Source organism: Zootermopsis nevadensis, unplaced genomic scaffold (genome assembly GCF_977971745.1).
Source record: "Zootermopsis nevadensis isolate Lab colony 2312 unplaced genomic scaffold, Znev_1.0 Znev_ptg000051l, whole genome shotgun sequence".
Classification (NCBI taxonomy): domain Eukaryota; kingdom Metazoa; phylum Arthropoda; class Insecta; order Blattodea; family Termopsidae; genus Zootermopsis; species Zootermopsis nevadensis.
The window spans coordinates 242,501-255,000 of record NW_028259183.1 but is presented as its reverse complement, the minus strand read 5'-3'; the positions used below and the strand labels follow the sequence as shown (position 1 = coordinate 255,000).

Here is a 12,500-nt window from a genome sequence, read left to right as displayed (position 1 = left end):
TGGTTTTGTATTCTTATGAGTTGTTTGATTTTGAGTGAGTGAGTGGGATGTGTTGTTTTGGTTGCGTCCTATGTTTTTCTTTTATGGTTCTGTTGTGTCTTATTCTTTTTGTTGTGCCCTCTAATTATTCTTTTTCTGTCTCACTGTGTTGATGTATCGCATTGTTTTGTTGTGTCTTATGTTCTTGTACCTTATTGTAGGTCACTGCCACCGGGGATAAAATCATTTGCAGTCAATAACAAATAATAAAAATAATAATATGGTTAAGTATTTGTAAATCATTAAAATTGGGCTTGCGGTGCCCCGTCTCGAAAGAAATCATCGTATAGCCGTTAACGCATTAAAAGTAAGTCATGTAAGAGACTACGCCTGTGTTTGATGGGTTGTATTGGGACGGTCGCTTCCTGAGGCCAATTCAGACGGCGAGTATAGTTACGGGGCTGCTTCGAAGCACGAGACCGTGCCGTGATAGCGCCTTCCTAAGAATAAGAAATAGAACGAATATAACTTCAGCGGCTAAGTCCGAAATATTCCAAAATGCAGTAAAATATTCTTAATTGAAAAAAAATGGGCTTGCTGTGCACAATAATGCCGTTAATTGTCTAAAAATAAATTTCCGAAATTTAACTCAAAAGTCATGGCTCTGCGGCTATGTCCCGTGGTGCTTGGAACTTGAAATCAGTTCTGCGGCTATGTCCGACCGTGCGTGTTAGTTGAGTCGCTTCAGCGGCTAAGTCCGAAAATTTCCAAAATGCAGAAAAATATACATAATTGAAGAAAGTTGGCCTTGCTGTGCTTAATAATATCGTTAATAGATTAAAAATAAATTTCCGCTGTGTTAGGTGGGCCTTACTTGGACGGTACGAATTCTGCGGCTATGTCCCGTGGTGCGTGGTACTTGAAACCAGTTCTGCGGCTATGTCCGACCGTGCGTGTTAGTTGAGTCGCTTCAGCGGCTAAGTCCAAAAAATTTCCAAAATGCAGAAAAATACACATAATTGAAGAAAATTGGGCTTGCTGTGCTTAATAATATCGTTAATAGATTAAAAATAAATTTCCGCTGTGTTAGCTGGGCCTTACTTGGACGGTACGAATTCTGCGGCTATGTCCCGTGGTGCGTGGTACTTGAAACCAGTTCTGCGGCTATGTCCGACCGTGCGTGTTAGTTGAGTCGCTTCAGCGGCTAAGTCCAAAAAATTTCCAAAATGCAGAAAAATACACATAATTGAAGAAAATTGGGCTTGCTGTGCTTAATAATATCGTTAATAGATTAAAAATAAATTACCGCTGTGTTAGGTGGGCCTTACTTGGACGGTACGAATTCTGCGGCTATGTCCCGTGGTGCGTGGTACTTGAAACCAGTTCTGCGGCTATGTCCGACCGTGCGTGTTAGTTGAGTCGCTTCAGCGGCTAAGTCCGAAAATTTCCAAAATGCAGAAAAATATTCATAATTGAAGAAAGTTGGCCTTGCTGTGCATAGTAATGCCGTTAATTGACTAAAAATAAATTTCCGCTGTGTTAGGTGGGCCTTACTTGGACGGTACGAATTCTGCGGCTATGTCCCGTGGTGCGTGGTACTTGAAACCAGTTCTGCGGCTATGTCCGACCGTGCGTGTTAGTTGAGTCGCTTCAGCGGCTAAGTCCGAAAATTTCCAAAATGCAGAAAAATATTCATAATTGAAGAAAGTTGGCCTTGCTGTGCATAGTAATGCCGTTAATTGACTAAAAATAAATTTCCGCTGTGTTAGGTGGGCCTTACTTGGACGGGACGAATTCTGCGGCTATGTCCCGTGGTGCGTGGTACTTGAAATCAGTTCTGCGGCTATGTCCGACCGTGCGTGTTAGTTGAGTCGCTTCAGCGGCTAAGTCCAAAAAATTTCCAAAATGCAGAAAAATACACATAATTGAAGAAAATTGGGCTTGCTGTGCTTAATAAAATCGTTAATAGATTAAAAATAAATTACCGCTGTGTTAGGTGGGCCTTACTTGGACGGTACGAATTCTGCGGCTATGTCCCGTGGTGCGTGGTACTTGAAATCAGTTCTGCGGCTATGTCCCACCGTGCGTGTTACTTGAGTCGCTTCAGCGGCTAAGTCCGAAAATTTCCAAAATGCAGAAAAATATACATAATTGAAGAAAGTTGGCCTTGCTGTGCTTAATAATATCGTTAATAGATTAAAAATAAATTTCCGCTGTGTTAGGTGGGCCTTACTTGGACGGGACGAATTCTGCGGCTATGTCCCGTGGTGCGTGGTACTTGAAACCAGTTCTGCGGCTATGTCCGACCGTGCGTGTTAGTTGAGTCGCTTCAGCGGCTAAGTCCGAAAATTTCCAAAATGCAGAAAAATATACATAATTGAAGAAAGTTGGCCTTGCTGTGCATAGTAATGCCGTTAATTGACTAAAAATAAATTTCCGCTGTGTTAGGTGGGCCTTACTTGGACGGGACGAATTCTGCGGCTATGTCCCGTGGTGCGTGGTACTTGAAATCAGTTCTGCGGCTATGTCCGACCGTGCGTGTTAGTTGAGTCGCTTCAGCGGCTAAGTCCAAAAAATTTCCAAAATGCAGAAAAATACACATAATTGAAGAAAATTGGGCTTGCTGTGCTTAATAAAATCGTTAATAGATTAAAAATAAATTACCGCTGTGTTAGGTGGGCCTTACTTGGACGGTACGAATTCTGCGGCTATGTCCCGTGGTGCGTGGTACTTGAAATCAGTTCTGCGGCTATGTCCCACCGTGCGTGTTACTTGAGTCGCTTCAGCGGCTAAGTCCGAAAATTTCCAAAATGCAGAAAAATATTCATAATTGAAGAAAGTTGGCCTTGCTGTGCATAGTAATGCCGTTAATTGACTAAAAATAAATTTCCGCTGTGTTAGGTGGGCCTTACTTGGACGGTACGAATTCTGCGGCTATGTCCCGTGGTGCGTGGTACTTGAAACCAGTTCTGCGGCTATGTCCGACCGTGCGTGTTAGTTGAGTCGCTTCAGCGGCTAAGTCCGAAAATTTCCAAAATGCAGAAAAATATTCATAATTGAAGAAAGTTGGCCTTGCTGTGCATAGTAATGCCGTTAATTGACTAAAAATAAATTTCCGCTGTGTTAGGTGGGCCTTACTTGGACGGGACGAATTCTGCGGCTATGTCCCGTGGTGCGTGGTACTTGAAATCAGTTCTGCGGCTATGTCCGACCGTGCGTGTTAGTTGAGTCGCTTCAGCGGCTAAGTCCAAAAAATTTCCAAAATGCAGAAAAATACACATAATTGAAGAAAATTGGGCTTGCTGTGCTTAATAAAATCGTTAATAGATTAAAAATAAATTACCGCTGTGTTAGGTGGGCCTTACTTGGACGGTACGAATTCTGCGGCTATGTCCCGTGGTGCGTGGTACTTGAAATCAGTTCTGCGGCTATGTCCCACCGTGCGTGTTACTTGAGTCGCTTCAGCGGCTAAGTCCGAAAATTTCCAAAATGCAGAAAAATATACATAATTGAAGAAAGTTGGCCTTACTGTGCTTAATAATATCGTTAATAGATTAAAAATAAATTTCCGCTGTGTTAGGTGGGCCTTACTTGGACGGGACGAATTCTGCGGCTATGTCCCGTGGTGCGTGGTACTTGAAACCAGTTCTGCGGCTATGTCCGACCGTGCGTGTTAGTTGAGTCGCTTCAGCGGCTAAGTCCGAAAATTTCCAAAATGCAGAAAAATATACATAATTGAAGAAAGTTGGCCTTGCTGTGCATAGTAATGCCGTTAATTGACTAAAAATAAATTTCCGCTGTGTTAGGTGGGCCTTACTTGGACGGGACGAATTCTGCGGCTATGTCCCGTGGTGCGTGGTACTTGAAATCAGTTCTGCGGCTATGTCCGACCGTGCGTGTTAGTTGAGTCGCTTCAGCGGCTAAGTCCAAAAAATTTCCAAAATGCAGAAAAATACACATAATTGAAGAAAATTGGGCTTGCTGTGCTTAATAAAATCGTTAATAGATTAAAAATAAATTACCGCTGTGTTAGGTGGGCCTTACTTGGACGGTACGAATTCTGCGGCTATGTCCCGTGGTGCGTGGTACTTGAAATCAGTTCTGCGGCTATGTCCCACCGTGCGTGTTACTTGAGTCGCTTCAGCGGCTAAGTCCGAAAATTTCCAAAATGCAGAAAAATATACATAATTGAAGAAAGTTGGCCTTGCTGTGCTTAATAATATCGTTAATAGATTAAAAATAAATTTCCGCTGTGTTAGGTGGGCCTTACTTGGACGGTACGAATTCTGCGGCTATGTCCCGTGGTGCGTGGTACTTGAAACCAGTTCTGCGGCTATGTCCGACCGTGCGTGTTAGTTGAGTCGCTTCAGCGGCTAAGTCCGAAAATTTCTAAAGTGCAGAAAAATATTAAATAAAGCGGTTATATAAGTAAGTATGTGTATGTATTCTAACATATTCAAAATTTAGTATGATCGGAAATGATTAAGGAAGAGAAAAACTTAATTAAAATTTCTGGCGGCAGCCGAGGGGCCATCCGCCGGTGTCCGCGGCTCTGCCTCTTCCGTGACTGACGAATGCTGAGATAAGGGGGGTCCAGACTATAGTATATGAGCTTGGCGAGCGAGGCTCTCCTCGAGCAGGGGGAAGTCTGAGATTGGACTACCGGCCGCCGGGGACCCTGTCGCCGGCAGGCCATTCGCGCTTCCGCCCCGCGTTGGCTGAGGCAGTTTAGGGCAAGAGTGGCACAAGTGCACCGACCGCCGTGTCCTTTGGGGTCGGCGCCCGTCACCCCGCTCAGTGGCCGGCGAAGACCGGCCGAGTCTCGGGTTCGAGTCGGCACAGGACACTGAGTGCAAGAGTGACACAAGTAACGGCGTTCACGGGCGGCCTCTGGGAGATTGCCCTCAGTACCACCGGGCAACGCGGGGGACTGCAGGCATCGACCCGCGCCGCTCGATCCCCGTTTAGGGCAAGAGTGGCACAAGTGCACCGACCGCCGTGTCCTTTGGGGTCGGCGCCCGTCACCCCGCTCAGTGGCCGGCGAAGACTGGTCGAGTCTCGGGTTCGAGTCGGCACTCGAGCCTGAGTGCAAGAGTGGCACAAGTGATGGTCTTCACGGGCGGCCTCTGGGAAGCTGCCCCTAGTACCAGCGGACAACAGCGAGGGACTGCAGGCCTCGGCCCGCGCTACTTGCGACCGTTTAGGGCAAGAGGGGCACAAGTGTATCGACCGCCGTGTAATTTGTGGTCAACCCGCGCTGTTGCCTGCGAAGACCGGCCGAGTCTCGGGTTCGAGTCGGCACAGGGCACTGAGTGCAAGAGTGACACAAGTAACGGCCTTCACGGGCGGCCTCTGGGAGATTGCCCTCAGTACCACCGGGCAACGCGGGGGACTGCAGGCCTCGTCCCGCGCCGCTCGATCCCCGTTTAGGGCAAGAGTGGCACATGTGCACCGATCGCCGTCTTCAACGGGGTCGGCGCCCGTCAACCCGCGCAGTGGCCGGCGGAGGCTCCGGTTCGAGTCGGCACTCGATTCCGAGTGCAAGAGTGGCACACGTGACGGCCTTCACGGGCGGCCTCTGGGAAGCTGCACTTAGTACCAGCGGACAACCGCGGGGGAATGCTTTCCTCGGCCCGGTGTACTTGCAACCGTTTAGTGCAAGTGGGGCACAAATGCACCGACCGCCGTGTCCATCGGGGTTGGCGCACGTCAACACGCGCGGTGTCCGGCGGAGGCTCGGGCTCGAGTCGGCCCTCGACTACGAGTGCAAGAGTGGCACATGTGACGGCCTTTACAGGTGGCTTCTGTGAGCCGGCCCTTAGTACCAGCGTGCATCCGCGGGAGACTGAAGACCTCTCCCCGCGCTGCTCGAACCCCGTTTAGGGCAAGAGGGGCACATGTGCACCGATCGCCGTCTTCATCGGGGACGGCGCCCGTCAACCCACGCAGTGGCCGGCGGAGGCTCCGGTTCGAGTCGGCACTCGATTCCGAGTGCAAGAGCGGCACACGTGACGGCCTTCACGGGCGGCCTCTGGGAAGCTGCACTTAGAACCAGCGCGCATCCGCCGGGGGACTGCTGGCCTCGGCCCGCTCTACTTGCAACCGTTTAGGGCAAGTGGAGCACAAGTGCACCGACCGCCGTGTCCATCGGGGTTGGCGCACGTCATCACGCGCGGTGTCCGGCGGAGACTCGGGCTCGAGTCGGCACTCATCTACGAGTGCAAGAGTGGCACATGTGAAGGCCTTAACGGGCGGCCTCTGGGAAGCTGCACTTAGAACGAGCGCGCATCCGCCGGGGACTGAATTCCTCTCCCCGCGCTGCTCGAACCCCGTTTAGGGCATGGGGGGCACATGTGCACCGATCGCCGTCTTCATCGGGGTCGGCGCCCGTCAACCCACGCAGTGGCCGGCGGAGGCTCCGGTTCGAGTCGGCACTCGATTCCGAGTGCAAGAGTGGCACAAGTGATGGCCTTCACGGGCGGCCTCTCGGAAGCTGCACTTAGAACGAGCGCGCATCCGCCGGGAGCTGAATTCCTCTCCCCGCGCTGCTCGAACCCCGTTTAGGGCAAGAGGGGCACAAGTGTACAGAAGTCCGTCTCCTGGGGAATCGCGTGCTCGGCTGCCCTCAATGGACAGGCAGAAGCAGGGGTCTGCTCGTAGGTGACTCGGCACTCGAGTGCAAGATTGGCGCAAGTGACGACTTCTCGTGCGGTCACGGTGAGGCTGCCGGCGGTGTCTCTGGCTTCTGCCGCATATATATTCCCGTTCGTGCCCTCCACGTCTTCAGATTTCAAAGTCCCATCCGTGCGTGTTAGGTAGGCCGATTTTAGGGTACCTGCCGCTCGCATTCGGCCGGGTCGCGCTCTCTGAGGCTCAGACGTTACGAGTCTCCCCTGAAAACGCCGCGCTGGCACCTTATTTTGTAGGAAAATTTCACACTTCCTCTAGTTGAACTAACGGATGCGTCGCTGATAAATTGGCCCTTTTTCCGCATAAGACGATTCCTGAGCCTTGGGTGGTGTCTGGATACATCAGGAGGACACAACTGACGGAAGAAAAGCCCGGGTCCGTCCTCCGCCCGGCAGGGGAACGATTTTACGAAAAAGGCCGGCTTCGTTCCCCTTCCCGGCAAGCAGCAGGTGGACGATTTTACGAGAAAGACCGGGTTCGTCCACCTTCCCGGCAAGCAACAGGGGAACGATTTTACGAAGAAGGCCGGCTTCGTTCCCCTTTCCGGCAAGCAACAGGAGGACGATTTGACGTTAAAGACCGGGTTCGTCCTCCTTCCCGGCAAGCAACAGGGGAACGATTTTACGAAAAAGGCCGGCTTCGTTCCCCTTCCCGGCAAGCAGCAGGTGGACGATTTGACGATAAAGACCCGGTTCGTCCACCTTCCCGGCAAGCAACAGGGGAACGATTTTACGAAAAAGACCGGCTTCGTTCCCCTTCCCGGCAAGCAGCAGGTGGACGATTTTACGAGAGAGACCGGGTTCGTCCACCTTCCCGGCAAGCAACAGGGGAACGATTTTACGAAAAAGGCCGGCTTAGTTCCCCTTTCCGGCAAGCAACAGGAGGACGATTTGACGATAAAGACCGGGTTCGTCCTCCTTCCCGGCAAGCAACAGGGGAAGGATTTTACGAAAAAGGCCGGCTTCGTTCCCCTTCCCGGCAACCAGCAGGTGGACGATTTGACGATAAAGACCGGGTTCGTCCACCTTCCCGGCAAGCAACAGGGGAACGATTTTACGAAAAAGACCGGCTTCGTTCCCCTTCCCGGCAAGCAGCAGGTGGACGATTTTACGAGAGAGACCGGGTTCGTCCACCTTCCCGGCAAGCAACAGGGGAACGATTTTACGAAAAAGGCCGGCTTCGTTCCCCTTCCCGGCAAACCCTTCGCCACCGCGATGCCGCGGCCCTCTGTCCCCCGGACACGGTCTATAGGCGGCGTATCGTGGACACACTGCAACCGACTCACTCGTAGTCCGGGCGCGTGCTAGACTCGCGATGCCAAACGGCGCTTCGGCGCTTATGCATGTCGAGTGAAGAGAGGGAAGGGTGCCCTAATGGCACCACGGTTCTGGGGGCGCTCACGTGGCGTCCCCCTAACGGCACGAAGTGGCCCCTGCTCGCAGGGGCGCACGGAGTGCGAGCGTTGAAGTATGAACTGGACCCCCTCGCCGGACCCATCCGGGACCGCGTGGAGGGGGAGGAACGAGCTCCAAGTGAGTCTTCGGTTCCCTGGTTGATCCTGCCAGTAGTCATATGCTTGTCTCAAAGATTAAGCCATGCATGTCTCAGTGCAAGCCAAATTAAGGTGAAACCGCGAATGGCTCATTAAATCAGTTATGGTTCCTTAGATGGTGGACAGTTACTTGGATAACTGTGGTAATTCTAGAGCTAATACATGCAACCGAGTCCCGACCGGAGACGGTCGGGACGCTTTTATTAGATCAAAACCAATCGGTCGCTCACGCGGCCGTTTGCCTTGGTGACTCTGAATAAATGGAGGCGGATCGCACGGTCTACGAACCGGCGACGCATCTTTCAAATGTCTGCCTTATCAACTGTCGATGGTAGGCTCTGCGCCTACCATGGTTGTAACGGGTAACGGGGAATCAGGGTTCGATTCCGGAGAGGGAGCCTGAGAAACGGCTACCACATCCAAGGAAGGCAGCAGGCGCGCAAATTACCCACTCCCGGCACGGGGAGGTAGTGACGAAAAATAACGATACGGGACTCATCCGAGGCCCCGTAATCGGAATGAGTACACTCTAAAGACTTTAACGAGTATCCATTGGAGGGCAAGTCTGGTGCCAGCAGCCGCGGTAATTCCAGCTCCAATAGCGTATATTAAAGCTGTTGCGGTTAAAAAGCTCGTAGTCGGACTTGTGTCCCACGCTGCCGGTTCACCGCCCGTCGGTGTCTAACTGGCACGCACGTGCGGACGTCCTGCCGGTGGCCCGAGCCGGCGCCCGCGGGCGATGGGGGCGGCGACGCTCCCACGCCTCGGGTCGTCTCGGGGAGGGCCTACACAATCCCGTCGCGGTGCTCTTGACCGAGTGTCACGATGGGCCGGCACTTTTACTTTGAACAAATTAGAGTGCTTAAAGCAGGCAGCAGCCGCCTGAATACCGAGTGCATGGAATAATGGAATAGGACCTCGGTTCTATTTTGTTGGTTTTCGGAAGCCCCGAGGTAATGATCAAAAGGGACAGACGGGGGCATTCGTATTGCGACGTTAGAGGTGAAATTCTTGGATCGTCGCAAGACGGACAGAAGCGAAAGCATTTGCCAAGAATGTTTTCTCTGATCAAGAACGAAAGTTAGAGGTTCGAAGGCGATCAGATACCGCCCTAGTTCTAACCATAAACGATGCCAGCCAGCAATCCGCCGAAGTTCCTCCGATGACTCGGCGGGCGGCTTCCGGGAAACCAAAGCTTTTGGGTTCCGGGGGAAGTATGGTTGCAAAGCTGAAACTTAAAGGAATTGACGGAAGGGCACCACCAGGAGTGGAGCCTGCGGCTTAATTTGACTCAACACGGGAAACCTCACCAGGCCCAGACACCGGGAGGATTGACAGATTGAGAGCTCTTTCTTGATTCGGTGGGTGGTGGTGCATGGCCGTTCTTAGTTGGTGGAGCGATTTGTCTGGTTAATTCCGATAACGAACGAGACTCTAGCCTGCTAAATAGTCGCATCCGGTATCCTCTGTGCTACCGGCGACTCCTAATCTTCTTAGAGGGACAGGCGGCTTCTAGCCGCACGAGATTGAGCAATAACAGGTCTGTGATGCCCTTAGATGTTCTGGGCCGCACGCGCGCTACACTGAAGGAATCAGCGTGTCCTCCCTGGCCGAAAGGTCCGGGTAACCCGCTGAACCTCCTTCGTGCTAGGGATTGGGGCTTGCAATTGTTCCCCATGAACGAGGAATTCCCAGTAAGCGCGAGTCATAAGCTCGCGTTGATTACGTCCCTGCCCTTTGTACACACCGCCCGTCGCTACTACCGATTGAATGATTTAGTGAGGTCTTCGGACCGGTGGGCGCGGGGTTTCGGCCCTTCGATTCCACCGGGAAGATGCCCGAACTTGATCATTTAGAGGAAGTAAAAGTCGTAACAAGGTTTCCGTAGGTGAACCTGCGGAAGGATCATTAACGGCACCGAGAGTGACCGAACAGAGAAGGAAGGCATTAAGAAACCGAGGACGGTTGCTGGCTCTGGGGGAGTGCGTAATCTCGCTTGCGAGTGGACCGCCTTCTCGTGGAAGTACCCGTGTCTGGTCATTCATGATAATACAACCTCTACTGATGACTGAAAAATAGATGACGTCAACCTGAGGGGGGACCGGTCGGCGAAAGTCGCACCGACTCCCCCCGCATGAGGGGGAAGACGCATCATAATATGTGACCACTACTGATGACTGAAAAATAGATGACGTCAACCTGAGGGGGGACCGGTCGGCGAAAGTCGCACCGTCTCCCCCCGAATGAGGGGAAGACGCATCAAAAATTAATAAAAGGAAGGCATTAAGAATGAACCAGATGAACGGGGCTCTGCGGAAGGCGTAATCTCGCCTGTGATTGGACCGGCTCTTCCTGGCAGCGGCCGGATCTCGGAGATAACGTCGTCGGCCTGAGGTGTCCAGGTCGGCGAAGTAATCCCCCGGAGGGGGACGGCAAGACCGTCCCGCCTCGAGGTGGGAAGTAGGAGCGAAAGATGGTGAGTGGGTGCCGGCGGCACGCGGGCTCCGAGGATCCTCAGGGATCCAAGGACAACCCGCGCGACCGCGAGCACTGGGCTTAAAGCCACTTTATCTGCCCACGCAAGGCCGTTTCGGCGGCGCTTGAACGAGAGGGGAGCGCGGTCTGACCGTGCCGCTGTTCTGGGGGCAGCTCCCCCTCGAAAAATAACAACTACCTGTCCTACGGGACTAGCAGTAGCATCCTACCCGAAGCTCTGCTCGAATCTAGAGAAAAACAACCCTGAGCGGTGGATCACTCGGCTCGTGGGTCGATGAAGAACGCAGCTAATTGCGCGTCGACATGTGAACTGCAGGACACATGAACATCGACGTTTCGAACGCACATTGCGGTCCTTGGATTTCCAATCCCGGACCACGCCTGGCTGAGGGTCGGCTACATGAAACCCGTGGGCCCGCGCGGTCTTTAAGATAATAAGGGAAAGAAAGAAAGAAAGAAATAAAGGCACGCGAGCGGCCCTACGCTGGGGGGTCTGACGAGCCTGCACCTCGCACCGCCGGCGTCGCTCCGAGCAATCGGTGGCGGCGTCGGCGACTGCGAGGAGGTTAAGGGGAGTCAGTCGCCCTTGAAGGCTTCACAGGGTTCGGTGGAGCGAGCGGATAGACTTAGCTCGCCCTCCTCTCCTCGGCGACGGGGCCCATCCTTCCCCGATCGCGTCTGAGAAGAACTGACGCCCGGCTTGATGTGATGGGAGACAGGCAAACTCCCGAGACAGAGAGAGACACACACTTGCCGGGCGGGAGCGAAAGATATGACCACAATAAATAATGACCACAAAAAAACAAAAAACAAAAACAAAAAGAAATCAGTTCAATGAGAGAGGCTAAGCTTCCGACCGCTCACATCGGCCCGTCGGTACAAAAAACCATCTTTCCGACCTCAGATCAGGCGAGACTACCCGCTGAATTTAAGCATATTACTAGGCGGAGGAAAAGAAACTAACAAGGATTCCCCCAGTAGCTGCGAGCGAACAGGGAAGAGCCCAGCACGGAATCCCGCGCGGAGACGTGCAGGGAGATGTCGTGTGTGGGAGGTCCCACTCTCCCGGGGCGCGGTCCAGCGAGTCCAAGTCTCCCTTGAATGGGGCCATCGCCCGCAGAGGGTGCCAGGCCCGTAGGACCGCGGCCGCTCCCGGGTGGGGACTCTCCTCAGAGTCGTGTTCCTTGAGAGTGGAGCACTAAGAGGGTGGTAAACTCCATCTAAGGCTAAATATGACCACGAGACCGATAGCGAACAAGTACCGTGAGGGAAAGTTGAAAAGAACTTTGAAGAGAGAGTTCAATAGTACGTGAAACCGTTCAGGGGTAAACGGGAGAGACCCGGAAGACCGATTGGGGAGATTCAGCCCCGTCCGCGCAGTGCCGGCCCCCGGGCGGGTGCTCCCGGATGTTCCCGGCCGCCGGTCGCGCCGCGAGGCGCGCGCCGGTGCGAGTCGGGCCCACCGGCCGCTCGGGGTCTAAAGCCGCGGCCGCGGCGGGGTGCATTTCCTGCCCCTAGTAGGACGTCGGGACCCGTTGGAGGAGCAGGTCCCTCGCGGACCATTGCGGCCTAAGGCCCGGGACAGAGACCGGGGTGGCTTCCGCCGAGGCGCGGGACAAGGGCCGCCCCGGACCCCGGTACATAGCCTGGCCGCCCTCCGACGGTCTGTTTTTTCGTGGTAGCTGGCCCGCTGCCCCCGCCCTCCGCCCGCGAGGGAGGTAAGGGCGGGACGCGAGCGTCCGGTCCGCCGGGGCAAGCTCTCCGGCCGAGGCCGCGGTGCCGT

The 12,500-nt window shown here is 53.4% G+C and overlaps 2 non-coding genes and 1 pseudogene across 2 annotated transcripts; all 3 read left to right on the top strand.

Annotated features, from left to right (window-relative positions):
* The first annotated feature begins 8,214 nt into the window (after positions 1 to 8,214).
* LOC147871497 (small subunit ribosomal RNA) lies at positions 8,215 to 10,132 on the top strand. Its single transcript, XR_015538748.1, has one exon. It is a non-coding gene; the product is annotated as a small subunit ribosomal RNA (ribosomal RNA).
* Positions 10,133 to 10,956: 824 nt separating this feature from the next.
* On the top strand, positions 10,957 to 11,112 carry LOC147871496 (5.8S ribosomal RNA). Its single transcript, XR_015538754.1, has one exon. It is a non-coding gene; the product is annotated as a 5.8S ribosomal RNA (ribosomal RNA).
* A 500-nt stretch (positions 11,113 to 11,612) lies between these two features.
* Positions 11,613 to 12,500, top strand: part of LOC147871495 (large subunit ribosomal RNA) — a 7,320-nt pseudogene continuing 6,432 nt past the window's right edge.